Source organism: Cetorhinus maximus, chromosome 10 (genome assembly GCF_964194155.1).
Source record: "Cetorhinus maximus chromosome 10, sCetMax3.hap1.1, whole genome shotgun sequence".
In the NCBI taxonomy this organism is placed as follows: Eukaryota; Metazoa; Chordata; class Chondrichthyes; order Lamniformes; family Cetorhinidae; genus Cetorhinus; species Cetorhinus maximus.
Window position 1 is genome coordinate 113,203,164 of NC_135888.1, and position 27,535 is coordinate 113,230,698.

Genomic DNA, 27,535 nt, shown 5'->3' on the forward strand with positions numbered 1-27,535 from the left:
CTGGGGCTGTTCCTGCTGTTGTGGGATTTCCTGTGGTCTTCCTGCTGCTGTGGCACTCCCTTTGACTGTTCCTGCTGTTGTGGGATTTCCTTTGGCTCTTCCTGCTGCTGTGGGACTCCTTGTGGCTGTTCCTGCTGCTGTGGGATTTCCTGTGGCTGTTCCTGCTACTGTGGGTTTCCCATTGGCTGTTCTTGCTGCTGTGAGGTTTCCAGTGGCTGATCCTGCTGCTGTGGGATTTTCGAGGCTGTTACCACTACTGTGGGTTTTCCTGTGGCTGTTTCTACTGCTGTTTTCCTGAGGCTGTTCCTGCAGTTGTGGAAGTTACAGCAGCTGCTGTTGTGGGATTTCCTGTGGCTGTTCCTGCTGCTGTGGGATTTTCTGTGGCTGTTCTTGCTGCTGTGGGACTTCCTGTGGCTGTTCCTGCTGCTGTGGGATTTCCTTTGGCTGCTGTTGTGTGACTTCCTGTGGCTGTTCCTGCTGCTGTGGGACTTCCGGTGGCTGTTCCCGCTGCTGTGGGACTTCCTGTGGCTGTTCCCGCTGCTGTGGCATTTCCTGTGGCTGTTCCCAATTCTGCTGCTGTTTCCCTGATGCTTTATCCTGCTGCTATGGGGTTTCTAGTGGCTGTTTCTGCTGCTGTTTTCCTGAGGCTGTTCCTGCTGCTGTGGGATTTCCTGTGGCTGCTGTTGTGGGATTTCCTGTGGCTGTACCTGCTGCTGTGGGATATCCTGTTGCTGTTCCTGCTGCTGTGGTATTTACTGTGGCTGTTCCTGCTACTGTGGGGTTTCCAGTGGCTGTTCTTGATGCTGTGAGGTTTCCAGTGGCTGTTCCTGCTGCTGTGGGATTTCCTGTGGCTGCTGCTGTGGGATTTCCTGTGGCTGTTCCTGCAGCTGTGGGATTTCCTGTGGCTGTTCCTTCTGCTGTGGGATTTCCTGTGGCCGTTCCTGCTACTCTGGGGTTTCCAGTGGCTGTTCTTGCTGCTGTGAGGTTTCCAGTGGCTGTTTCTGCAGCTGTGGGGTTTCCAGTCGCAGTTCCCGCTGCTGTAGGATTTCCTTTGGCTGTTCCTGCTGCTGTGGGATTTCCAATGGCTGTTTCTGCTGCTGTTTTCCAAAGCCTGTTCATGCTGTTGTGGTATTTTCTGTGACTGCTGTTGTGGAATTTCCTGTGGCTGTTCCTGCTGCTGTGGGATTTCCGGTGGCTGTTCCTGCTGCTGCTATATTCCTGTGTCTACTCCTGCTGCTACTGCATTCCAGTGGTTGTTCCTACTGTTGTGGGTTTTCCTGTGGCTGTTCCTGCTGCTTTGGGGTTTCCTGTGGCTGTTCCTGCTACTGTGGGGTTTGCAGTGGCTGTTCCTGCTGCTGTGGGGTTTCCAGTAGCTGTTCCTGCTTCTGTGGGATTTCTGATCCTGTTACCACTACTGTGGGATTTCCTGTGGCTGTTACTGCTGCTGTTTTCCTGAGGCTGTTCCTGGAGTTGTGGGAGTTCCAGCAGCTGCTGTTGTGGGATTTCCTGTGGCTGTTCTTGCTGCTGTGGGACTTCCTGTGGCTGTTCCCGCTGCTGTGGGATTTCCTGTGGCTGTTCTCAATTCTGTGGGATTTCCTGTGGCTGTTTCTGCTGCTGTTTTCCTGCGATGTTCCTGCTGCTGTGGGATTTCCTGTGGCTGCTGTTGTGGGATTTCCTGTGGCTGTTTCTGCTGCTGTTTTCCTGGGGCTGTTCCTGCTGTTGTGGGATTTCCTGTGGTCTTCCTGCTGCTGTGGGACTCCTTGTGGCTGTTCCTGCTGCTGTGGGATTTCCTGTGGCTGTTCCTGCTACTGTGGGTTTCCCAGTGGCTGTTCTTGCTGCTGTGAGGTTTCCAGTGGCTGATCCTGCTGCTGTGGGATTTTCGAGGCTGTTACCACTACTGTGGGTTTTCCTGTGGCTGTTTCTGCTGCTGTTTTCCTGAGGCTGTTCCTGCAGTTGTGGAAGTTACAGCAGCTGCTGTTGTGGGATTTCCTGTGGCTGTTCCTGCTGCTGTGGGATTTTCTGTGGCTGTTCATGCTGCTGTGGGACTTCCTGTGGCTGTTCCTGCTGCTGTGGGATTTCCTTTGGCTGCTGTTGTGGGACTTCCTGTGGCTGTTCCCGCTGCTGTGGTATTTACAGTGGCTGTTCCCAATTCTGCTGCTGTTTTCCTGAGGCTATTCCTGCTGCTGTGGAATTTCCTGTGGCTGCTGTTGTGGGATTTCCTGTGGCTGTACCTGCTGCTGTGGGATTTTCTGTTGCTGTTCCTGCTGCTGTGGGATTTCCTGAGGCTGTCCCTGCTACTGTGGGGTTTATAGTGGCTGTTCTTGATGCTGTGAGGTATCCTGTGGCTGTTCCTGCAGCTGTGGGATTTCCTGTGGCTGTTCCTTCTGCTGTGGGATTTCCTGTGGCCGTTCCTGCTACTGTGGGGTTTCCAGTGGCTGTTCCTGCTGCTGTGAGGTTTCCAGTGGCTGTTTCTGCTGCTGTGGGATTTCCTGTGGCTGCTGTAGTGGGATTTGCTGTGTCTGTTCCTGCAGCTGTGGGATTTCCTGATGCTGTTCCCAATTCTGCTGCTGTTTTCCTGACGCTGTTCCTGCTGCTACGGGATTTCCAGTGGCTGTTTCTGCTGCAGTTTTCCTGAGGCTGTTCCTGCTGCTGTGGGATTTCCTGTGGCTGCTGTTGTGGGATTTCCTGTGGCTGTTCCTGCTGCTGTGGGAATTCCTGTTGCTGTTCCTGCTGCTGTGGGATTTCCTGTGGCTGTTCCTGCTACTGTGGGGTTTCCAGTTAGCTGCTGTGAGTTTTCCAGTGGCTGTTCCTGCTGCTGTGGAATTTCCAAGGCTGTTACCACTACTGTGGGGTTTCCTGTGGCTGTTTCTGCTGCTGTTTTCCTGAGGCTGTTTCTGCAGTTGTGGGAGTTCCAGCAGCTGCTGTTGTGGGATTACCTGTGGCTGTTGCTGCTGCTGTGGGATTTTCTGTGGCTGTTCTTGCTGCTGTGGGACTACCTGTGGCTGTACTCACTGCTGTGGGATTTCCAGTGGCTGTTCTCAATTCTGTGGGATTTCTAGTGGCTGTTTCTGGTGCTGTTTTCCTGAGGCTGTTCCTGCTGCTGTGGGATTTCCTGTGGCTGCTGTTGTGGGACTTCCTGTGGCTGTTCCTGCTGCTGTGGGATTTCCTGTGGCTGTTCCTGCTGCTGTGGGATTTCCTGTGGCTGTTTCTGCTGCTGTGGGATTTCCTGCGGCTGTTCCTGCTGCTGTAGGATTTCCTGTGGCTGTTCCTGCTGCTGTGGGGTTTCCAGTGGCTGTTCCTGCTGCTGTCGGATTTCCGAGGCTGTTACCACTACTGTGGGGTATCCTGTGGCTGTTTCTGCTGCTGTTTTACTGAGGCTGTTCCTGCAGTTGTGGAAGTTCCAGCAGCTGCTGTTGTGGGATTTCCTGTGGCTGTTGCTGCTGCTGTGGGATTTTCTGTGGCTGTTCTTGCTGCTGTGGGACTTCCTGTGGCTGTTCCTGCTGCAGTGGGATTTCCTGTGGCTGCTGTTGTGAGATTTCCTGTGGCTGTTCCTGCAGCTGTGGGATATCATGAGGCTGTTCCTGCTGCAGTGGGATTTCCAGTGGCTGTTTCTGCAGCTATGGGATTTCCAGTGGCTGCTCCCACTGCTGTAGGATTTCCTGTGGCTGTTCCTGCTGCTGTGGGACTCCTTGTGGCTGTGCCTGCTGCTGTGGGAATTCCTGTGTCTGTTCCTGCTACTGTGGGGTTTCCAGTGGCTGTTCTTGCTGCTGTGAGGTTTCCAGTGTCTGATACTGCTGCTGTGGGATTTCTGAGACTGTTACAACTACTGTGGGGTTTCCTGTGGCTGATTCTGCTGCTGTTTTCCTGAGGCTGTTCCTGCAGTTGTGGGAGTTCCAGCAGCTGCTGTTGTGGGATTTCCTGTGGCTGTTCCTGCTGCTGTGGGGTATTCTGTGGCTGTTCTTGCTGCTGTGGGACTTCCTGTGGCTTTTCATGCTGCTGTGGGATTTCCTGTGGCTGCTGTTGTGGGAATTCCTGTGGCTGTTCCCAATTCTGCTGCTGTTTCCCTCAGGCTGTTCCTGCTGCTATGGGATTTCCAGTGGCTGTTTCTGCTGCTGTTTTCCTGAGGCTGTTCCTGCTGTGGGATTTCCAATGGCTGTTTCTGCTGCTGTTTTCCTGAGGCTGTTCCTGCTGTTGTGGGATTTTCTGTGACTGCTGTTGTGGAATTTCCTGTGGCTGTTCCTGCTGCTGTGGGATTTCCTGTTGCTGTTCCTGCTGCTGCTATATTCCTGTGTCTATTCCTGCTGCTACTGCATTCCCGTGGCTGTTTCTACTGTTTTGGGATTTTCTGTGGCTGTTCCTGCTGCTGTGGGGTTTCCAGTGGCTGTTCCTGCTGCTGTGGGATTTCCGAGGCTGTTACCACTACTGTGGGATTTCCTGTGGCTGTTTCTGCTGCTGTTTTCCTGAGGCTGTTCCTGCAGTTGTGGGAGTTACAGCAGCTGCTGTTGTGGGATTTCCTGTGGATGTTTCTGCTGCTGTTTTCCTGAGGCTGTTCCTGCAGTTGTGGGAGTTCCAGCAGCTGCTGTTGTGGGATTTCCTGTGGCTGTTCTTGCTGCTGTGGGGCTTCCTGTGGCTGTTCCTGCTGCTGTGGGACTTCCTGTGGCTGTTCCCGCTGCTGTGGTATTTCCTGTGGCTGTTCCCAATTCTGCTGCTGTTTTCCTGAGGCTGTTCCTGCTGCTATGGGTTTTCCAGTGGCTGTTTCTGCTGCTGTTTTCCTGAGGCTGTTCCTGCTGCTGTGGGATTTCCTGTGGCTGCTGTTGTGGGATTTCCTGTGGCTGTTCCTGCTGCTGTGGGATTTCCTGTGGCTGTTCCTGCTGCTGTGGGATTTCCTGTGGCTGTTCCTGCTGCTGTGGGATTTCCTGTGGCTGTTCTTGCTGCTGTGAGGTTTCCAGTGGCTGTTCCTGCTGCTGTGGGATTTCCGAGGCTTTTACCACTACTGTGGGGTTTCCTGTGGCTGTTTCTGCTGCTGTTTTCCTGAGGCTGTTCCTGCAGTTGTGGGAGTTCCAGCAGCTGCTGTTGTGGGATTTCCTGTCGCTGTTCCTGCTGCTGTGGGATTTTCTGTGGCTGTTCCCGCTGCTGTGGGATTTAATGTGGCTGCTGTTGTGGGATTTCCTGTGGCTGTTCCTGCTGCTGTGGGACATCCTGTGGCTGTTCCCGCTGCTGTGGGATTTCCTGTGGCTGTTCCCAATTCTGTGGGAATTCCTGTGGCGGTTCCTGCTGCTATGGGATTTCCAGTGGCTGTTTCTACTGTTGTTTTCCTGAGGCTGTTCCTGTAGTTGTGCGATTTCCTGCAGCTGCTGTTGTGGGATTTCCTGTGGCTGTTCCTGCTGCTGTGGGACTTCCTGTGGCTGTTCCTGCTGCTGTGGGATTTGCTGTGGCTGTTCCAGCTTTTGTGGGATTTCCTGTGGCTGTTCCAGCTGCTGTGGGATTTCCAGTGGATGTTCCTGCTGCTACTGTATTCCCGATGCTGTTCCAGCTGCTGTGTGATTTCCAGTGGCTGTTACCGCTGCTGTGGGAATTCCTGTGGCTGTTCCTGCTGTTGTGGGATTTCCCTTGGCTGTTTCTGCTGCTGTTTTCCTGAGGCTGTTCCTGCTGTTGTAGGATTACCTGTTGCCGCTGTTGTAGAATTTCCTGTGGCTGTTACTGCTGCTGTGGGATTTCCTTTGGCTGTACCTGCTGCTGCTTTATTCCTGTGTCTATTCCTGCTGCTACTGTATTCCCATGGCTGTTCCTACTGTTGTGGGATTTCCTGTGGCTGTTCCTGCTGCTGTGGGACTTCCTGTGGCTGTTCCTGCTGCTGTGGGATTTCCTGTGCCTATTCCTACTGTTGTGGGATTTGCTGTGGCTGTTCCTGCTGCTGTGGGATTTCCAGTGGCTGTTTCTGCTGCTGTTTTCCTGAGGTTGTTCCTGCTGTTGTGGGCTTTCCTGTAGCTGCGGTTGTGGGATTTGCTGTGGCTGTTTCTGCTGCTGTGGGATTTCCAGTGGCTGTTTCTGCTGCTGTTTCCCTGAGACTGTTCCTGCTGCTGTGGGATTTCCTGTGTCTGTTCCCGTTGCTGTGGGAATTCCTGTAGTTGTTTCTGCTGCTGTGGGATTTCCAATGGCTGTTTCTGCTGCTGTTGTCCTGAGGCTGTTCCAGCTGTTGAAGTATTTCCTGCAGCTGCTGTTGTGAGATTTCCTGTGGCAGTTCATGCTGTTGTGGGATTTCCTATGCCTGTTTCTGCTGCTGTTTTCCTGAGGCTATTCCTGCTGCTGTGGAATTTCCTGTGGCTGTTCCAGCTGCTGTGGGATTTCCTGTGGCTGTTCCAGCTGCTGTGGGATTTCCAGTGGATGTTCCTGCAGCTACTGTATTCCCGATGCTGTTCCAGTTGCTGTGGGATTCCCAGTGGCTGTTCCCACTGCTGTGGGAATTCCTGTGGCTGTTCCTGCTGCTGTGGGATTTCCAATGGCTGTTTCTGCTGCTGTTTTCCTGAGGCTGTCCCTGCTATTGTGGGATTTCCTGTGGCTGCTGTTGTCGAATTTCCTGTGGCTGTTACTGCTGCTGTGGGATTTCCTTTGGCTGTACCTGCTGCTGCTATATTCCTGTGTCTATTCCTGCTGCTACTGTATTCCTTTGGTTGTTCCTGCTGCTGTGGGATTTCCTGTGACTGTTCCTGCTGCTGTGGGATTTCCTGTGGCTGTTCCTGCTGCTGTGGGATTTCCTGCAGCTGCTGCTGTGGGACTCCCTGTGACTGTTCCTGCTGTTGTGGGATTTCCTGTGGCTCTTCCCGCTGCTTTGGGATTTCCTGTGGCTGTTCCCAATTCTGTAGGAATTCCTGTGGTGGTTCCTGCTGCTGTAGGATTTCCAGTGGCTGTTTCTGCTGCTGTTTTCCTGAGGCTGTTCCTGCAGTTGTGAGATTTCCTGCAGCTGCTGTTGTGGGATTTCCTGTGGCTGTTCCTGCTGCTGTGGGACTTCCTGTGGCTGCTGTTGTGGGACTTCCTGTTGCTGTTCCTGCTGCTGTCGGATTTACTGTGGCTGTTCCAGCTGCTGTGGGATTTCCAGTGGATGTTCCTGCTGCTACTGTATTCCCGATGCTGTTCCAGTTGCTGTGGGATTCCCAGTGGCTGTTCCCACTGCTGTGGGAATTCCTGTGGCTGTTCCTGCTGTTGTGGGATTTCCAATGGCTGTTTCTGCTGCTGTTTTCCTGAGGCTGTCCCTGCTATTGTGGGATTTCCTGTGGCTGCTGTTGTAGAATTTCCTGTGGCTGTTACTGCTGCTGTGGGATTTCCTTTGGCTGTACCTGCTGCTGCTATATTCCTGTGTCTATTCCTGCTGCTGCTGTATTCCTGTGGTTGTTCCTGCTGCTGTGGGACTTCCTGTGGCTGTTCCTGCTGCTGTGGGATTTCCTGTGGCTTTTCCTGCTGCTGTGGGATTTCTAGTGGCTGTTTCTGCTGCTGTTTTCCTGAGGCTGTTCCTGCTGTTCTGAGATTTCCTGCAGCTGCTGTTGTGAGGTTTTCAGTCAACGAGACAAGGTCCAGTGGGCCCTGGACCGATGGCATTCTTTTCCTCTTGTGTCCTGGTCCCCGCGAGGCCTTAAAAGCCCCTGGGCTGGTCGGGAATGCTAAGAGGAGGGTCCACACATTTCTCGCTGGGCTCCTGAAGGAGAGGAAGGATTAAAATGATCCTCTCCTTCTTGCACTTTGCATTAGGTGATGGTAGCACATACTTCTGACAATGAAGATAACCATAGCCAGCCTCAGTATCAATGGCAGCAGGGATGCACAGCCCAGGTTCCAGGACTTCTCAGTCCTCAGGAATGGGAAGTATGCATCGCCCTCGGGGGGTGGGGGGGGTTTCAACTGTACCCTCAAGGCCAGGGACTGTCACAATGTCCAGCACCACTTGCTAGGTGTAAGTTGAGGGGCCTTGTCGGGTCCTTCAACTTGGTGAATGTCTGGCGACATCTCCATCCTGACTCCAGTGTTTTCACTTTTGTGTCATCGGGAGTCGACCGTCATTATGTTTCCAAGGTGTTTGTGTCCTGCATTCCGTTGGCATCTGCGCAGCAGGTGCTGTGCACGGGTCACTGTGGGTGGAACTCGTTCTGTTCTGCTCTCGGACAAGGTCTGCTTTCTGGCACTTTAACAGCCTGCTGCTGGAGGACGAGTGGTTCCTGGACTCATTCTGTCGTTTCTGGATTGGCTAGAGAAGCAAGCGGGAAGGCTTCCCCTCCTTGTGGCTATGGTGGGAAGTGGGCAAGGCTCACGTCCGCGTCTTCTGTCAGGAGTACGCGAGGGGGTCGACAAAGAGGCAGAAATCCAGGGTCAAAGAGTTGGAGAAGGAGGTGCTCGACCTGGACGCATGTATCCATCAGCCCGATGCAGTCCTGGCCCTGCGGCTGGCATAGGAAGAGAAGAAGGACACCCTGCGGGATCTGTAACTCATCGGGTCCCACGGCACATACATGAGGTCACGGATTCAGTTCCTCCAGGACCTGAATCACAGCTCCCCCTTCTTCTACTCGCTGGAAAAAAGACACAGGGTCCATCAGCAGTTCCTTACGCTGCTGGCCGACGATGGATCCCTTGTCTTGGATCCGTAGGGCTTCAGAGCCACTGCCCGAGACTACTACACTGCCCTGTTCTCTCTGGATCTGTCCAGCGTGGATGCTCGTAGAGTTTTGTGGGAAGACCTGCCACAGGTCGGCCCGGAGGGCGCCGGAAAGCTTGACTCCCCTATAATCTGGGGGAGCTGACCGGCGCCCTCGACAGCCTCTCCAGGGGCAACTCCTCGGGGCTAGGTGGGCTGACCGTGGAGTTCTTCAGTGCATTCTGGGATGTCCTGGGGCACGACTATGAGGGGGTTCTAGGGGAGAGTATCGCGACCGGGGAGATGCCCCTCTCATCGCGCAGGGCTGTGATTGCCTTGCTGCCAAAGAAAGGGGATCTCGGTCGCCTTAAGAGCTGGCACCCGGTCTCCCTCCTCAGCATGGATTACAAGATTTTTGCCAGGGCAATGTCTTCTCACCTTGGCACTGTGTTAGACCACATGATCCACCCTGACCAGTCCTACACCAATAATCTTTGATAATATCCATCTGGTCAGGACGTCACCCACTTCTTCCAGAGGACTGGTCTGTCGAGTGCCTTCCTGTGTCTTGACTAGGAAAAGGCGTTCGACGGGGTGAATCATGAATATTTATTCGGGACTCTGCAAGCATTCGGGTTCGGGACGCAGTTCGTCACCCGGATCCGACTTCTGTACGCTGCCACAGAGTTAAGGTTAACGGGTCCCTGATGGCACCCCTTCGCTTTGGGAGAGCCCCGGGTGAGACAATTGCACGCTATGTGGCAAATTTGAAGCAGCTAATGGAACATTGAGAGTTCGGTATGTCTCTAAATAACATGCTCAGAGATCAATTTTTTTGTGGTGTGAAAGAAGACACTATTCAGAAAAGATCATTGTCCGAAGTGAATTTGGATTTCAAGAAGGTGCTAGAGTTAACGCTCACCATGGAAAGTGCAGTAAGAGATTCAAAAGCAATACAGGGTGCCCAAAATAGTGCCGTCCTCCACACCAGGCAGGAAACCACAGCCAAAAAGTGCACACAAGTGCAAGACTCTGCCAAAAAGCAGGAAACAGCCCCCATGCTAGCTGAAGAATAAAGAAAAATAGCTTAGCAGCGAAATAGAAGAATAATTTCAATAGAGGTGGAAACAAGCAGATCTTTAGTGATCAGCAGTTTAAAAAAAATGAATGCTACTATTGTCACAGAAGTGGACATATGATGAGGTAATGCAAAGAAAGATTTAAGCAGGCTTGTAAACAAAAGAAGAAGCCCAATGAAATCTGCAATGTAGAAGAGCCAGACACAACAAATTCAGACATTTACTCATTGTTAAATCTGAAATTTGGAAAGACAGAACCAATATTTGTCACACTGAAAGGAAATGGCAAACCTGTTAGAATGGAAGTGGACACGGGAGATTCCACTACAGTAATTGAGGAATATACCTTCAGATATTTGAATAATGTTGAACACCGATTAAGTTTAGAAGAAACAGCTGCCAAACTAAAAACATATTCGGGCGAAGACATTCAAGTAAATGACAAAAGCAGAGTAACTGTCCATTCTGGAAGCCAATCAGCAAAGTGACCAGTGTTGGTATTGAGAGAAAGAGGACAAAGCCTTCTAGAGTGAATTTGGCTAAGGGAAATCAGCTTTGAGTGGCCCCTGAGATTCCAAAAGGAAGCTGGAAGCGTTCCTGTTTTGAAAAAGAAGTGTGTAAGGACTCAACAACCTGAAGAAATGCAGGCTGTCTTAAGCCATAGCTGGGAAGAACAGCAGAACAAACTCAAAGACACCCTGCTTGATGACAAGGTTCGAGACAAGGTGAGCAACCTTTGAAGAGAAAAAGAAAACCTAAAGACCTTCACACACTACAAGATTTTCTCAGGTCAAAGTTTGTACCTCTGGAAAAGTATGAAGAGAAACAAAAATAATTCAGCGCTTCTCTGAATAAACTGAAGGATGAGTTGGCAGAGAAGACACAACAATGCTCAATTTTCCAGGAGGCAGCAAACAAATACAAAAAAGAGATGGAAGAACTGAAGAATCAGCTCAATGAAGCCAAAGAGGCTTTGGAAGCAAAAGTCGCAGAATTTTCCAAGAAGCAGACAGAGAATGAAATTTTGGGAGACTCAACCACTGAGATCAGACAAGCTGAGCTTGCATCTGAGAGAAGTCTGGCCAATAGTGAAGTCAAAAAGAAGGCCGAGATTAAAGTCTGCACTAGAAAGAAAAAGGCACATAGAAAGAAGATACAGAAATACTAATAGGACTTTAATTCTGGCAGCATATGAATACACTTTTGTACAAAGGCCTGGCAATCACATTGCAAACGCCGATGCCCTTAGTCGTTTGCATTACAAGAAAATGATGAGCACGTCCCAGTTCCACAGGAACCTGTTTTACTGTTAAATTTCCTAGATTCCCCGCTGGTATGCAGTTGACAGAGCAGAGACTGAACAAGTCGGGACTTAGTCCTATCTCAAGTACGAGAACAAGTGTTGGTCACAGGAGCCTGTATCTGATGAAATGAAAGTGTACTTCAACAGAAGACATGAAATAACCTGCCAGGAGAATATCTTATTACGGGAAGCATGAGTGATAGTTCCTCCAAAGGGAAGGGAGCCACTTTTAATTGAACTGCATAGTGCACATCCAGCATTTTCCAAATGAAGACACATAGATATCTATGGTGGCCTGGGATGGATGGCGAAATAGAGAGTTTAGTAAAGCACTGTGCGCAATGTCAGCAACTGCAAAAGTTGCCAGCGACAGCTCTGTTACTCCCATGGGAGTGGCCAGGTAGACCCTGGGTGCAGTTACACATTGACTACATTGGACCTTTCCTGGGAACAATGTTCCTGTTCATTGTCGATGCCCATTCGAAATGGTTGGACATATATCAGGTGAAACCACCAATGTTGGCCGCTACAATTGAGAAACTACATCAGAGTTTTGCCATTCATGGACTACCAGAAGTAATCATTTCCGATAACAGCATGGCATTTACAAGTGCTAAGTTTCAACAGTTTATCAGGTTCAATAGTATTACTCATGTAAAAACTGCACTGTACCACCCTTCCTCAAATGGACTGGCCGAAAGGGTGGTTCAAATGTTCAAGGCAGGCAGAGAAAGCTAACTGGTGATTCCTTAGCAACCAAGCTAGCATGCTTTCTTTTTCATCACAGGACTACCCTCACACAACAACAAGAGCCACACCAGTGGTGTTATTGTTGAAACGCCGTCTCAGGACAAGATTGAGCTTAATAATGCCAAATTTAGAGGGGAAGGTGGATAGGAGTCAGGAAACTAGGCAAGACTGGCATAGTCATGAGAGAAAATTTACTGTGGGAGAGACGGTATACGTGAAGAACTTCGGAGAAGGACTAAAGTGGTTAGCAGGTGAAATAAGTGCAGTGACTGGCCCCCTATCTTACCACGTGGAGGTGGAAGGCCGGATCATCCGTAAACATGTGGACCATTTAAGGAAGAGAGAGACAAATCACCAAGAATTGGTTCCACCAGTGATCATGGCTGGGTCTGCATTTCCTGTTGAGGATACTCAACCCAGGACTGACATGTCTGATGCTCCTGTAAGAGTTGAGGATACAGAACTGCAAGTGCCCACTAGATGTCCAGGCAGCTCCGGAAAAGGAGGTTCCAGACAAAGAATCTGACGTTGTGAAGCTGCGACATTCCACATGTACCAGGAAACCACCTGAAGGACTGAACTTGTAAATTCCTTACCTAACCTAAATCTTATGTTGTCTTGAAAACTATGTACTTGTAACTCTAATATGTATAGCCCAGTTAAAGGGAGAGGAATGTAGTAATTATGGTTTTGCTTAGAATGTAATGTGTCTTGAGAATAATACGTATAAGGAAGATCACATGATCCGTAGTAACCAAAAGGAGAGTAGCACGGGCTACCTCAGGATATAGTGTAGAGATAGAATTAGAGTTGAAAGCACACGTGTATTTGCTGCTGAGTGCATTGTAAATAAACTTAGGGCAGGGTCTTCCGGTCAGCGAGCAGGGGCGGGGCCCGCTCGCCGACGCGTAAAATGACACAGGATGATGTCAGGTGGAACTCCTGACGTCACCTCACGCCATTTCCATTTTCAGGTCAGCGGGGCCGCAGCCAAGTCAGCTGTGCGCTCGTCAGCCTGTCGATGGCCTATTGAGGCCATTGAAAAACTAACTACAGTCATTAATGGACCTACCCGTCCAACCTTAAGGTTGGCGGGCAGGCCAGGAGCCCTGGCAGGCTTCAGAAAAAGCATGAAACCTCATCCATGGGCGGGATGGGGTTTCATGAGGGTATTTAAATTTTTATTAAAGGTTTCAATAAAAGTTATGGACATGTCCCAACTCATGTGACAGTGTCAGATGAGGGGGCATGTCAGGGAAATTTTTTTCTCACTTGTATTACAAATTTTAATTCCGAGCCAATCTCCCTGAGGCAGCACTTAGCCTCAGGGAGATGAATGGGCTCTTTCATGCTCATGCGCGAAACAGCACAGTCCCAGCTGAGGGAATGCCCACCTGCCCGCACAGGGAGGGCATAGTGCTTCCGAGCGGACCACATGCTGGGCGGGCCTTAATTGGCCCGCCCACGTAAAATGGCAGCGCGCCCCCAATTGGGGGCGCCGATCGTAGGCATGCCCGCTCCCACACTCCCCCCCCCACTACGGGGGGAAAATTTTTCCTTTAAAGTTTCCACCCAAGAGGGGTCTGCAGATCAATTCTACCAATAGCAGCAACTCAGCCACCCTTACAACACCTTTCCTCATTTTACTGATGATCAAGAGTAGACTGATGGAGCGGTAATTGGTTGGGTTGAATTTGTCCTGCTTTTTGTGTACAGGACATACCTGGGCAATTTTCCACATTGCCAGGCAGATGCCAGTTTGACTGGAACAGCTTGACTAGGGGTGTGCAAGTTGTGAAGCTCATGCCTTCAGCACTATTGCTGGAATATTTTCAGAGCCCATAGCCTTTGCAGTATCCAATGCCCTTCAGTCGTTTATTGATATTACATGAAGTGAATCAAATTGGCTGAAGACTGACATCTGTGATGCTGGGGACCTCCAGAAGGGGCCAAGATGGATCATCCATTCGGCACTTCTGGCTGAAGATTGCTGCAAATGCTTCAGCATTATCTTTTACACAGCTGTGCTGGGCTCTCCCACCATTGAGGTTGGGGATATTTGTGGAGCTTCCTCCTCCAGTGAGTTGTTTAATTGTGCACCTTGATTCACAACTTGATGTGGCAGGACTGCAGAGTTTAGATCTAATCCATTGTACATGTAATTGCTTAGCTCTGTCTATCACTTGCTGCCTTGGCAGGTAATCCTGAGTTGTATCTTCACCAGGTTGACACCTCATTTTTAAGTATGCCTGGTGCTGCTCCTGGCATGCCCTCCTGCACTCTTCATTGAACCAGTGTTGATTCCCCTGGCTTGATGGTAATGGTAGAGTGGGGGATATGCCAGTTACAGATTGTGGTTGATTACAATTCTGCTGCTGCTGATGATGGCCCACAGTGCCTCATGGTTGCCCAGTCTTGAGTTGCAAGATCTATCTGAAATCTATTCCACTTAACACAGTGGTAGTGCCATACAACATGGTGGAGGATGTCCTCACTGTGAAGACAGGACTTTGTCTCCAAAAGGCCTGTGCAGTGTTAATTTCCGCTGATACTGTCAAGGACAGATGGATCTGCAGCAAGCATGAGGTCAAGTATGTTTTTCCCTCTTGTTGATTCCCTCACCGCTTGCCACAGACCCAGTCTAGCGGCTATGCCCTTTAGGACCTGGCTAGCTCAGCCTATAGTGGTGCTACCGAACCACTCTTGCTGATGGACATTGATGCCCCCCACCCAGAGTACATTCTACACCCTTTCCACCCTTAGTGCTTCCTCTAAGTGATGTTCAACATGGAGGAACTCTAATTCATCAGTTGAGGGGGGTGAGGTGGGGCAGAGGTGAGGCGGTACGTGGTAATCAGCAGGAGGTTTCCTTGTCCATGTTTGACCTGATGCCATGAGACTACATGGGGTCTGGAATCGATGTTGAGGACTGCTAGGGCAACATCCCACCCAACTATATGCCACTGTGTCTTTCCGGTGGGAGATGACGCACCCAGGGATGATGATGATGGTGTCTGAGGCATTATCTGTGAGGTGTGATTCCGAGAGTATGGCTATGTCAGACTGTTGCTTGACTAGCCTGTGAGACAGCTGTCCCCATTTGGCACTAGCCTCCAGGTATTAGTAGGGAAAAGTTTGCAGAGTCAATGGGGCTGAGTTTGTCATTGTTGTTTCCAGTGCCTAGGACGGTGCCAGACAGTCTGTCCGGTTCCATTCCTTTTCGACTTTTTCAGAGGTTTGATAACAACTGAGTGGCTTGCTAGGCCATTTCAAAGGGCATTTAAGAGTCAACCACATTGCCAGACCAGGTAAGGATGGCAGATTTCTTTCCCTAAAGGACATTGGTGAATGACAATCGACGACAGACACCAGTTTCATAGTCATCATGAGACTTTTTAATTCCAGATTTTTATTGAATTCAAATTTCACCATCTGCCATGGTGAGATTCGATCCCGGCTCCCCAGAACACTATCCTGGGGCTCTGGATTACTAGCCCAATGACAATACCACTACGCCACCACCAGCGCTTTGAATAGCACTTGCTAAACAATTTTGATTGTGCTAAGAATTACACTGAAAACCAATTTAAGATTATCACTCGGGCTTGCAGTAAAGTTCACTGACGCATGCTAGAAGCGACATATACCCACACACAGAGCCCTGCCCTTGGCAGGCAGAAAGAGCATGTTCATGCATCACGCCTTTTCCAACTAAACAAAAGCTTGGGGGACAGCCATTCCTTAGTTCATTCCCCATGGCAATGCTTTTGATCAATCAGAGTCAACCTGTCTGTTTTGAATTTGAAGCAAAAGTGTGGCAGTTAACAGTTAACTGTTCCCTGCTGCATTCTCCATGGCAACACCTCTGTGAATCAGAGTCTGTTTGCCAACCAGTCAGCACTCTCTTCTCATTCAGTAAAATTGTTGTTCCTTTTACTGTTGGTTTATCTTACATAGCTGTCCTACTGAATGCAAGATGACAAGCTTTGACAGCGTTCCTCTTTTTTTTAGCAATACTCAAGTTCTGTTGTACCAAACGACTATTTTTTTTCATTCTTTCATGGTATGCGGGCATTGCTGGCAAGGCGAACATTTATTACCCATCCCTAATTGCCCTTGAGAAGGTGGGAAAGCGATGAATTGCTAGCAGTTAAAGATCCAGCCTATTCAATTGCATCACCTTTAATATAGTCAATTTTATAAATCATTTTACCCAGTTTAATTACCACCCTTATTAACGATTTGTGACCTTGATTGATGTTACTAAGTCCCTTAACTAATGTTGCAGGTCCCTTAATTGAAATAGTCCTGATTTTCATGGCCAAGTGCCCCAGTGCATTGCTTCGTTAATACCATATTGACTGATGAGTCACTTGTAGTTTGAACAATCTATCAATGAAGGACATGAAATGATGGTGTCGTGCTTAGCCAAGAAATGAAGACTTGGAGTCTGACAGACACAATTACAACAGTTCTGACAGGAACCTGATGCAATTCAAACATTACATTTTAAATAGACTAGTTCAATAATGTTTATTAAATCAAGTTCATTGTGCTTCTTATGTAATAATTGATTTTTCAAAAGGGACCTTGACAATGAGATACCATCCTATTTAACCAGTTAAAAAAAAATCAATAAACTTTAAGTTATTTGGCTATCTTACTAGTAAATATAAAGAATAGCTGACTTGGGAAATGGAGTGCTCACAGCAGTGGCTGTGCCACTTTGAGCTTGGGTTAAGAAACATTATTAATGCGGTCTCCAGGGATCTTCACAGTACTGTAACTGGCTTTTGATGCTGACTCTAAGAAGAAAATATGTAAGCATGTTTTCTTCTTTACTCTCTTGCCTTGGTGCACACAAAATTGGTTGGGAAAAGAAATTGGATCATATGTTCCTTGTCTCACAATACAGAGCAGCATTGCTAAAGTGTATGTTCCTGCAGGGGTGGAGCATCAGACGTATCATTTGTACATATTATTGTTCTACAGCAGTGAGTCTCCAATCCTGTCAGGATTATTTGTTCTCGACAAAATTTGTTTAATTCAGATTTAGAAAACTAAAATCCTGACCCTGTGAGGAAACTCTCAGGCCACATACATGATTAGCATCTGGCATATATCCCCATTTCTCTTTTCTAGAAGATATTCTATATTATTTCACTAACAAGTATAATATACTCACGCCCCTCCTTGACCGGCATTAGAAATGACTTACCACAGGATTATATTTTATGAATTGTCCAATTAGACTAACTTCAAGAACAAATTTCTCATTATTTTTGGTTTGAATTCATCCCTGTGCAGTTCTGGTTTCTGAAGGGGAATAATTTGATTTTCTCAATTTATCCATATTTGTGAAAATTCTGTGATGGCACATGCAGCACTTGTAATTTTTAGGAATATGACTGATTTGAAAAGAGCATGAAAGAGACGCAAATTCTGTACATATTAGTTCCAACATATTTCAGTGGAGAACGTAAAATAATAGAATGACATCCTTCAATGTTCTTTCCAATTTAATTTGCCATAAAACCCACTCCTGCTACCTCGATCCAATTCCAAATTGTTGACTATACAATTTGCCTGACATGGCCTGCATGGACCTCCGCTGGAGGAGGATGCCAGTCTTCAACCAATTCGATTCACTCCACGTGATATCAAGAAATAGTTAAAGGCATTGGATACTGCAAAGGCTATGGGGCCTGACGATATCCCAGCAATAATAGTGAAGACTTGTGCTCCAGAAATTGCTGTACCCCTAGACAAGTTGTTCCAGTACAGCTACAACACTGGCATCTACTGGGCAATGTGGAAAATTGTCCAGGCATGACACCCCCACAAAAAGCAGGACAAATCCAACCTGGTCAATTACTGCCCCATCAGTCTACTCTCGATCATCAGTAAAGTGATAGAAGGCATCATCAACAGAGCTATCAAGCAGCACTTGCTTAGAAATAACCAGCTCACTGGCAATCAGTTTGGGTTTTGCAAGAATCACTCAGCTCCTGACCTCATTACAGCCTTGGTTCAAACATGGAGAAAAGAATTGAATTCCAGAGGTAAGGTGAGAGTTACTGACCTTGACATCAAGGCCACATTTGACTGAGTGTGGCATCAAGGAGCCCATGTAAAACTGGACTCAATGGGAATCAAGGGAAAACTCTCTGCTGGTTGGAGTCATACCTATTGTTAGACGTGAATCATCTCAGTTCCAGAACATCACTACAGGAGTTCCTCAGGGCTGTGTCCTGGACCCGATCATCTTCAGCTGCTTCGTCAATGGCCTTTCTTCCAGAAAGTCAGAAGTGGGGATGTTCACTGATGATTGCACAATGTTCAGCACCTTGCTACCAGCTAGAAGAGCAGGTCAGGGGCTAGGAATCCTGCTTTGAGTAACTCACCTCCTGACCCCCCAAAGCCTGTTCACTATTACTAGGCACAAGTCAGGAATGTGATGGAATACAGTCCACTTGCCTGGATGTGTGCAGTTCCATCAACACTCAAGAAGCTTGACACCATCCAGGACAAAGCAGCTCATTGATTGCGACCCGATCCACAAATATTCACTCCCTCCAACACCAACACACAGTGGCAGCAGTGCGTACCATCTACAAGATGCCTGCAAAAATTTGCCAAGGCTTCGTAGACAGCACCTTCCAAACCCATGACCCTACCATCTAGATGGACAAAGGCAGCAGATAGATGGGAACACAGCCACCTGGAAGTTCCTCTCCAAGCCACACACCATCCTGATTTGGAAATATATCGCCGTTCCTTCACTGTCGCTGGGTCAAAATCCTGGAACTCCCTCCCTAACAGCACTGTGGATGTACCTACACCACATGGACTTCAGTGGTTCAAGAAGGCAGCTCACCGCCACCTTCTCAAGGGCAACTAGGGATGGGCAATAAATGCTGGTCTAGCCAGCGAAGCCCACATCCCATGAATTAATTTTTTAAAAATTGTGCATTTCCTCTGGACTGTCTGCTCTCCCTTCAAATCTGCTGTAATCACCCCCTGCTTAAAAAACAAATACTCTTGATCCCTCTCTAGCTGCAAATTACTGCCCTATATTGAATCTTCCTTTCCTCTCCAAAGTCCTTGAATGTGTTGTAGCTTCCAAAATCTGTGTCCCACAATCCCATGTTTGAGTGCCTCCAATCAGGTTTTCAGCCCAGCCACAGTGCTGAAACGGCACCTTGTAAAAGCCACTGGATATTCTTTATGGCTACGATCATGATAAACTATCTCTTCTCATCCTTCTTGACCTGTCTGTATTCAACACATTTGAGAACATTGTCCTCCTCCATCTTCCAGCTGGCTGAAACTGCCCTGACTTGTTTTTATTCTTATCTATTTAATCATAGGCAGAAAGCCACCTGTAATGGCTTCTCTTCCCACTCTTTCTCTGTAGCCTCTTAGCACCTAACCTTGACTTTTTCCTATTTCTCATCTACATGCTACCTCTTCCAAAAATATGCCAATGACATTCAGCTATGTCTCATCACCACCACTTCCGTGGATCCCTCATTGGTCTCTGATTTGTCACAATGTTTGCCTGATCTCCAATATTGCATGAACAGAAATTTCCTCTAACTAAATATGGAGAAGACTGATGTCATTGTCTTTGGTCCCAGTCATAAACTCCAACCCATGTTCACCATTTCCATCCCTGGTAGCTGTCTTAACCTGAATAAGACTGTTCATCACCTCAGCATTGTGTTTGAACCCGAGTCGAGTGTCTGGTCACATATCCACACCAGCACCAAGACTGCCTGCATCCACCTCTGTCACATTGTTTGACTCCAGCCTGCTGTCAACCCATTTGCTGCTGAAGTGCTGATCCATGTTTTTGTAACATCTAGACTCAACTATTCCAATGCACTTCTGGTCGGCCTTCCATTTTCTACCCTTCAAATTTATGCTCATCTAAAACCCTGTGTCTTAACTCATTCCAAATCTGATTCGTTCATCATCCCTATGCTTGCTGACCTTCACTGCCTCCCCGTCTGCCAATGCCTAAGATGTCTGGGGTCCTCTAATTCTGGCCTGCTGTGCATCCCTGATTTTAATTGCCCCACCATTGGAAGCCATGCTTTCTGCTGCCTAGTGCCTAAGCTCTGGAATTCCCTCCCTAAATCTCTGTGCCTCTCTTGCCTCTTTTGCCTCTTTTAAAATGCTCCTGAAAACCTATCTCTTTGATCAAGTTTTTTGTCATCTTTTCTGATCTTCCATGGTTCAGTGTAAAGAAATATCAACAATGTTTTCATTGATATCGCTTCTTATAAGCACCTTGAGACAGTCTACCATATTAAAGGTATGTAGTATTTAGTAAGTTGTTGTTGATCATGGAAAATTTGTACAACAAAGTAAGAACATTTTCTTTCCTACTCTGAGTGGAATACCACAGAGAGCATATAAACTCAAAGATTGCAGGATTGAATCCCTGATAAGAACAACTGTTCGCAGGCTCTCCTCCCTCACCATCCCCCTCTCCTCTCAGTTTTTAATAAAACAAGATTTCCATTTTGGCCTCAATTGAGAGTGAATTGTAGTCTGCAGATGCATTCAAACTTTATGCAACAGGAAGTTTCTGGCAATAAAACACAAAGGAAAAGCCGCAGGCAAGCTTTCAACCTCACTTTTGTATTTATTAAGTGGTGTGGTGATCTCCTGAGTTTAATGTGTTCTGCTAACTGCTTTTCTGTGCCACCATGCTAGGATAATTACTGCTGTCCACATGAAAAATCAGATCAGCAGCGTTTTCACCTTCACCAGTACTTCAACATTCTGTACTACGTACCCCTCATAGTTTAGACCAATCAGGCCAAAACAATAAATCCTAACTCAATTCTGGAGCTGACAGTCTTATGTGTATTGGGAAATACCTTCTTAGTTTCTTTCTGTATTCAAGATAATTTTCTAAGTAGAATATTTGGCTAACGTTTTAATTATTCATCATCTGTCCATTGCTTCATAAGTTATGACATGGGATCCAAATATGATTCAAAATGAAGTAGAACTTTAGTCCTATTAGGTGATTTGAACTTGGTGGCCTTGTTTAACCTGTCTGGGAATTATGTACTTCTTTAACCCACGACTGTCACTTGTCATGTGGTCTGTATCCATTATCAAGGCTAGTTTGGTGAGACCTGTTTATATAATCGCCAAGAACAGAACACATACTCTGGGGTAAATTTGAACCAAACCCACCCAGCAGAAACTAGAAATGAACAGATCCTGACCATACCCAACCATTTGAGATGTTAACCAGCAGAGTTTTATAAGTGAATCAGATGCCCATCAAAATCAGGTGGGAGCTTCATAAATTTATGCAAATCAGAGACCTCAATAGAACACAGATGGAATTTTAACCCAACTCCAAGCGGGGAATATGCAACTGTAGCAGCAGATCTGTACCTACTCTGAAGCAGAAGGGCCTTTCTGTTGATGTAAAACTTTTCTCTATGTTGCAGAAAGAGCTAGAGTAACATTACTCCCTCGATCTGCACTGTAGCATGTACCTTGTAATGCCCCAGTATTAAACTGAAGCCTAAAGTGGAGCATTAATGGTCTGCCAATTCTCTTTCTTTCATCTTCTCTCTCAAGATTGAGCATATTTCAGTTTCCTTCCTTTCTCTATATATGTACGTTTTCTGAAACATATTGGAATTTATGTAGATACAAGCATACTGACAGAATAGTAATACTCATTGCACAAACATTGCATATGTATGATGAACTACATTTAAATTTCTCTCTAATGATTATACAACATGATTGTATCGGAGCTTTAAGAGACACAAGGCATTGTGGATTTGATAAAATTCCCTGGAAGGTGATTTACTATGACAATAAGAACATATATCCTGTCTATGATTCTCAGTTATGCAAGATGTTTCTACCTAACTGAAGAGCTGATAAGTGCTGTGCAGATCCTGACTGCTGCCCTTAAAGTTGAAACTCTGCAGCTCTGTCCTGTAAGTTACTTTATAGTTTCGCACCATTCAGTTTCGAGTGTCAGTTTCAATGATCCTTCTTGGCTTCACTTACTCCTTGAAAAAAGACAAAAAACAAAATAGATTGGATGCATTCAAAAGGAAGCACTTGCATATATAGAGCATCTATCAGGACCTCAGGATGCCCTGAAGCATTTTACAACCAATTAAATAATATTCAATTATTAAATTAGATGAAGCAACTAAAACGTCCTTAAACATGGCACGACCCCAATTCTCTCCAAACTCCTGATGTTGATTGTAGTTCTATACTAAAAAGTAACTCTTCAACTGACAGCAAAACTGCTGTTTTTTGGGAGCAGGTGATCTCTGATGACCAGCTGTTCAGCAACATCAGGGATTGTGTCCATGTGAAATTTGGAATGACTTTTTAAAATGCAACATTTTATCTGCAATTGTCAAGCTGAGCAGTGTCAGTACTGAAGAGTGGAACACATTTTCAATTTTTTTTCATGTGGTATTGGCAGCAATTACCTGTTAGATACAGAGAAAAATGTCTTTCTACTCTGAGCCAACAATGTACTTAAATGCCAGCCTCAGGACAGAACCGTAAATGCCTCATTTTCATTTCACATATCAGTTATTTTTGAGGGATTTCTGAGTAAAGCAGACAATCATAATGCCAACTAATGCTTAATAATGGCCTGTTATATTTAGGCAGTTGGAGCGGGATGGGAGAGAAATCTGGAAATGCCGAAAACATTGAGGTTCTGCTGAATTCAACTGCAGAACCTCATTATCATTTTTTACTCCACTTCGCAATCAGTAGCAGGCTAAATTATGAGGCTGAACGTGAAGTCCAGTGGTAGAAGGATATCTGTCGTCCCTACCAGGTCTGGTCTACATGTGACTCCAGACCCACAGCAGTGTGGTTGACTCTTCAGCAGCCTCTGAAATGCCCTAGCAAGCCACTCAGTTGTATCAAACTGATAAAAACCCTGAAAGGAATGAAACCTGACAGATAACCCGGCATTGACCTAGGCACTGGAAACGGCAAACACAACCCTGTCAACCCTGCAATGTCCTCCTTGCTAACATCTGGGGGCTTGTGCCAAAATTGGGAGAGCTGTCTCACAGACTAGTCAAGCAACAACCTGACATAGTCACACTCACGGAATCATACCTTTTGGATCATGTCCCAGACACCACCATTGAGATTCTTGGGTATGTCCTGTCCCACTGGCAGAACAGACACACCAGAGGTGGCGGCACAGTAGCATACAGTTGGGAGGGAGTTGCCCTGGGAGTCGTCAACATTGATTCCAGACCCCAGGAAGTCTCATGGCATCAGGTTAAACATGGGCAAGGAAGTTTCCTGCTGGTTATCAGGTATTACATCCCCTGCCCTCAGCTGCTGAATCAATACTCCTCCATGTTGAACACCACTTGGAGGAAGCACTGAGGGTGGCAAGGGCACAGAGTGTACTCTGGGCGGGTGCTTCAATGTCCACCACCGAGAGTGGCTCGGTAGCACCACTTCTGACCGGGCCGCTCATGTCCTAAATGACATAGCTGCTAGACTGGGTCTGTGGCAGGTGGTGAGGGAACCAACAAGAGGGAAAAACATACTTGACCTTGTCCTCATCAACCTGCCTGCCGCAGATGCATTTGTCCATGACAGTGTCGGTAGGACTGACCACCACACAGTCCTTGTGAGATGAGGTTCCGTCTTCACATTGAGTATACACTCCACGTGATATCAAGAAACGGCTGAAGGCACTGGATGTTGCAAAGACTAAGGGCCCTGACAATATTCCAGCAATAGTACTGAAAACTTGTGCTCCAAAACTTGCCGCCGACCTAGCCAAGCTCTTCCAGTACAGCTACAACACTGGCATCTACCCAGCAATGTGGAAAATTGCCCAGGGATGTCCTGTACAGAAAAACCAGGATAAATCCAACCCAGCCAACTACCACCCCACCAGCCTATTCTCGATCATCAGTTAAGTAAAGGAAGGGGTCATCAACAGTAGTATCATGTGGCACTTGCTTAGCAATAACCTGCTCACTGACGCTCAGTTTGGGTTCCACCAGGGCCACTCATCTCTTGACCTCATTACAGCCTTGGTTCAAACATGGGCAAAAGAGCAGAACTCCAGAGGCGAGGTAAGAGTGACTGTCCTTGACGTCAACTTTGACCAAGTATGGTATCAAGAAGCCCATGCAAAACTGGAGTCAATAAGAATCAGCTGGAAAACTCTCTGTTGGTTGGAATCATACCTAGCACAAGGGAAGATGGCTGTGGTTGTTGAAGGTCAGTTATCCCAGCTCCAGGACATCACTGTAGGGGTTTCTCCGGGTAGTGTCCTCGGCCCAACCATCCTCAGCTGTTTCATCAATGACCGTCCTTCCATCATAAGGTCAGAAGTGGAGATGTTCGCTGATGATTGCACAATGTCCAGCACCATTCACGTCTCTTCTGATACTGAAGCAGTCCATGTCCAAATGCAGCAAGAGCTGGACAATATCCAGGCTTGGGCTGACAAGTGGCAAGTAACATTCACACCACGCAAGTGCCAGGCAATGACGATCTCCAACAAGAGAGAATATAATCATCGCACCTTATCGTTCAATCGAATTACCATCACTGAATCCCCCACCATCAACATTCTGGGAGTTATCATTGAACTGGACTAGCCAAATAAATACTGTGGCTACAAGAGCAGGTCAGAGGCTAGGAATCCTGCTTTGAGTAACTCACCTCCTGACTCCCCAAAGCATGTCCACAATCAACAAGGCACAAGTCTGGAGTGTGATGAACTACTCTTAACTTGCCTGGACGAATGCAACTCCAACATCTCTCAAGAAGCTTGACACCATCCAGGACATCCAGCCCACTTGATTGGCACCCCATCCACAAACATTTACTCCCTCCACCACCGACGCACAGTGGCAGCAGTGTGTACCATCCAGAAGATGCACTTCAGAAACTCACCAACGATCCTTAGGCAGCATCTTCCAGACCCACCACAACTACCATCTAGAAGGACAAGAGCAGCGAATACGTGGGAATTCCACCACCTGGAAGTTCCCCTCCAAGTCACTCACCATCCTGACTTGAAAATATATTGCCATTCCTTCACTGTTGCTGGATCAAAATTCTGGAACTCACTCTCTAACAACACTGTGGGTTTATGGACACCACATGGACTGCAGCAGTTCAAGAAGGCAGCTCACTACCACCTTTTCAAGGGCAATTAGGGGTGAGCAATAAATGCTAGCCTAGCCAGCGAAGCCCACATCCTTTGAATGAATAAAATAAAACATTAAATTATGAAACAGTCATTTAGTGCCTCTTAAACATTAAGACAAAGGAAATTGCAAAACAATTGTGGAAAGCAGCATTTTTAATTGAAAATACTTTCCCTCTTCCCTATCATGATTTAAATGTCTGTTTTAAATATAATTAAAAACTTGCTATAATACACTGCAATGGGCCCAGACAATTTGCACACTAAAACCAGAGACAGAGACACTGATATTTATGAAATGCTTACAGCAGTATTTCTGTAAACATAATTCTGGGAGACAGCTGTTGGATTTTACATTTAAAACTTCCTGTTGCAATGACACAGTGCCTTTCTGCAGAGTGTTCATGTGCAGTTTACTGCATTAATTCCCTTCTTGGGCTGGCAGGAACGCATCAAACATGAGGCCAGTGCTTGCCCATAGGGATGAAAAGAAAATCAGAGTGTGCATTAATCTAGGTCATTTGTGCTCATTTCCTAGTGTCTAGCTAAAGGACAGAATAGGAAAAGATTAACAAAAGTTGTATGAAAGGTCTTTCCTTATTAAAGAAAGTTGAATAAATTATGATAATTTTTTCCATATTTATTTCTAAAGAGTACTGAATATATTTGATGAAACATTAAACTTATTGGGAGCAGGTACAGAAAATAACAACAGAATGATAAAATTATTTATAAAAAAAAACAAAATTACAGAGAAGGTACAACACAAAAAGATGCCACATGACCTAATTGGTCTAAACTGGTGGTTATGCATCACATGGACATCCATCTCCCATTTACATCTCGCCTTAACAGCATATCATTTCATTCCTTTTTTCCTTATATGTTTACCCAGCTTCCCCTTAAATGCATCTATGTTATTTACCTCAATTACTCTGAGATATTGAGTTCCACATTCCAACCACTCTTTGGGTAAACACATTCCTCCTGAGTTCCCCGATGGATTTATTAGTAACTATCTTATATTTATGACTCCTAGGTTTGTTCTTCCCCAAAAAAACGTACAACTCTTCTATAACTATCATTGCCATTGACAGTGAAACTTGTATTCAAAGTTTGTGTTTTGTAAATATTCGACAAAGCTTAACGCTTGATAAAAGCATTCCATAATTTTACCATATTTACCAACAGTAACAATTGCATGAAGCTAAGTGTGGCTAACGTAGAACAATGTCCAAAGGTGTTTCACAGGAGTGATAACACATAAAATTTGACACCATGCCAGATAAGGAGATCCAAGGACATATGACCAAAAGTTTGGTCAAAGACGTAGATTTTAAGGAGCATTATCACGGAGGAAAGAAAAATAGAGGGGGATTTCCATAGCTTAGGGCCTGGCAGCTGAAGGCATAGCCACCGATGGTGCAAGATGAAAATCAGGGATGTGCAAGAGGCTATAATTGGAAGAGCGCAAAGATCTCATAGGACTGTTGAGTTGGAGAAGCTTACAGAAATAGGGAAGGGTGAGAGGATTTGAAAACAAAGCATGAGAATTTTAAAATTGAGTTTTGCTTAACCGGGAACCAATGTATGTCAGTTGGCACTGGTGAGATAAGTGAATAGTAATTGGTGAAAGTTAGGATATGGGCAGCAGGGTCAAGTTTACTGAGGGTGCAAGCTGTGAGGCTGTCCAGGACAGCATTGGAATTGTTGAGTCTAGATCTAAAAGGCATGGATGACGGTTTCAGCAGCAGATGAGCTGAGGCAGGGTGGAGACAGGCAATGTTGTAGGGATGTAAATAGGTAAAGTAGTTAATTGAGAGGATTTAGAGTCGTATTTAACATTGCATTGCTGCTGACAGCTGTAAATAATTTTGCCTTGTCTTTCACCCGCTCTTGTTCTGAGGGCTGGCTGCACTATGAACAATCTTTCTCCACTCATTTCAATTCTCTGCTGCCCTCATTGCCTGTCCTATAAAGAGGCCAATCCACATTCTTATATTATCCATCCATGCCATCCTGGGTCTTCATTGTGTATATTTTCCATGGCGAAAATTTTAAGTCTCGCGGGCAGGCGTGAGTCCGGCCCAAACAACGGATGTGAAATAGTGCGAGATGACATTGGGTCATATTCCCAATGCCATCCCGCACGCGAGCAAATTTCAGGTTGGCGAGCTGGGTGTCAGAGCTGTGCCTGCTAACAATTAAATTACCACTTAAGGCCATTAAAAAGCCAATTGTACTCAATTTTACGTTTCCTGTGCGATTTCCTGCTCATCACACGGGCAAAATGGGCAGGTGGGCACCCCATTTTTAACGGAACCTTATCCAAGGGTGGGATAAAATGGGTCTGCAGCATTGCTATTGTGAGTAGTGAGGAGTTTAGGAGATAGTTTGTTGCGGGTTGCTAATTTGAATAGCTTCATCCCTGTTCTGTGCTTCAGTCTTAGCATTTCTAGGCTTCATTTCAGGATTCATTAGTATCTCCACGGCCCCCAGAGGATTTTGACCATGTGGACCTTTCCAGGTATCAGACAGCCTTCTGTTACCCTAGCAATGTGGATTGT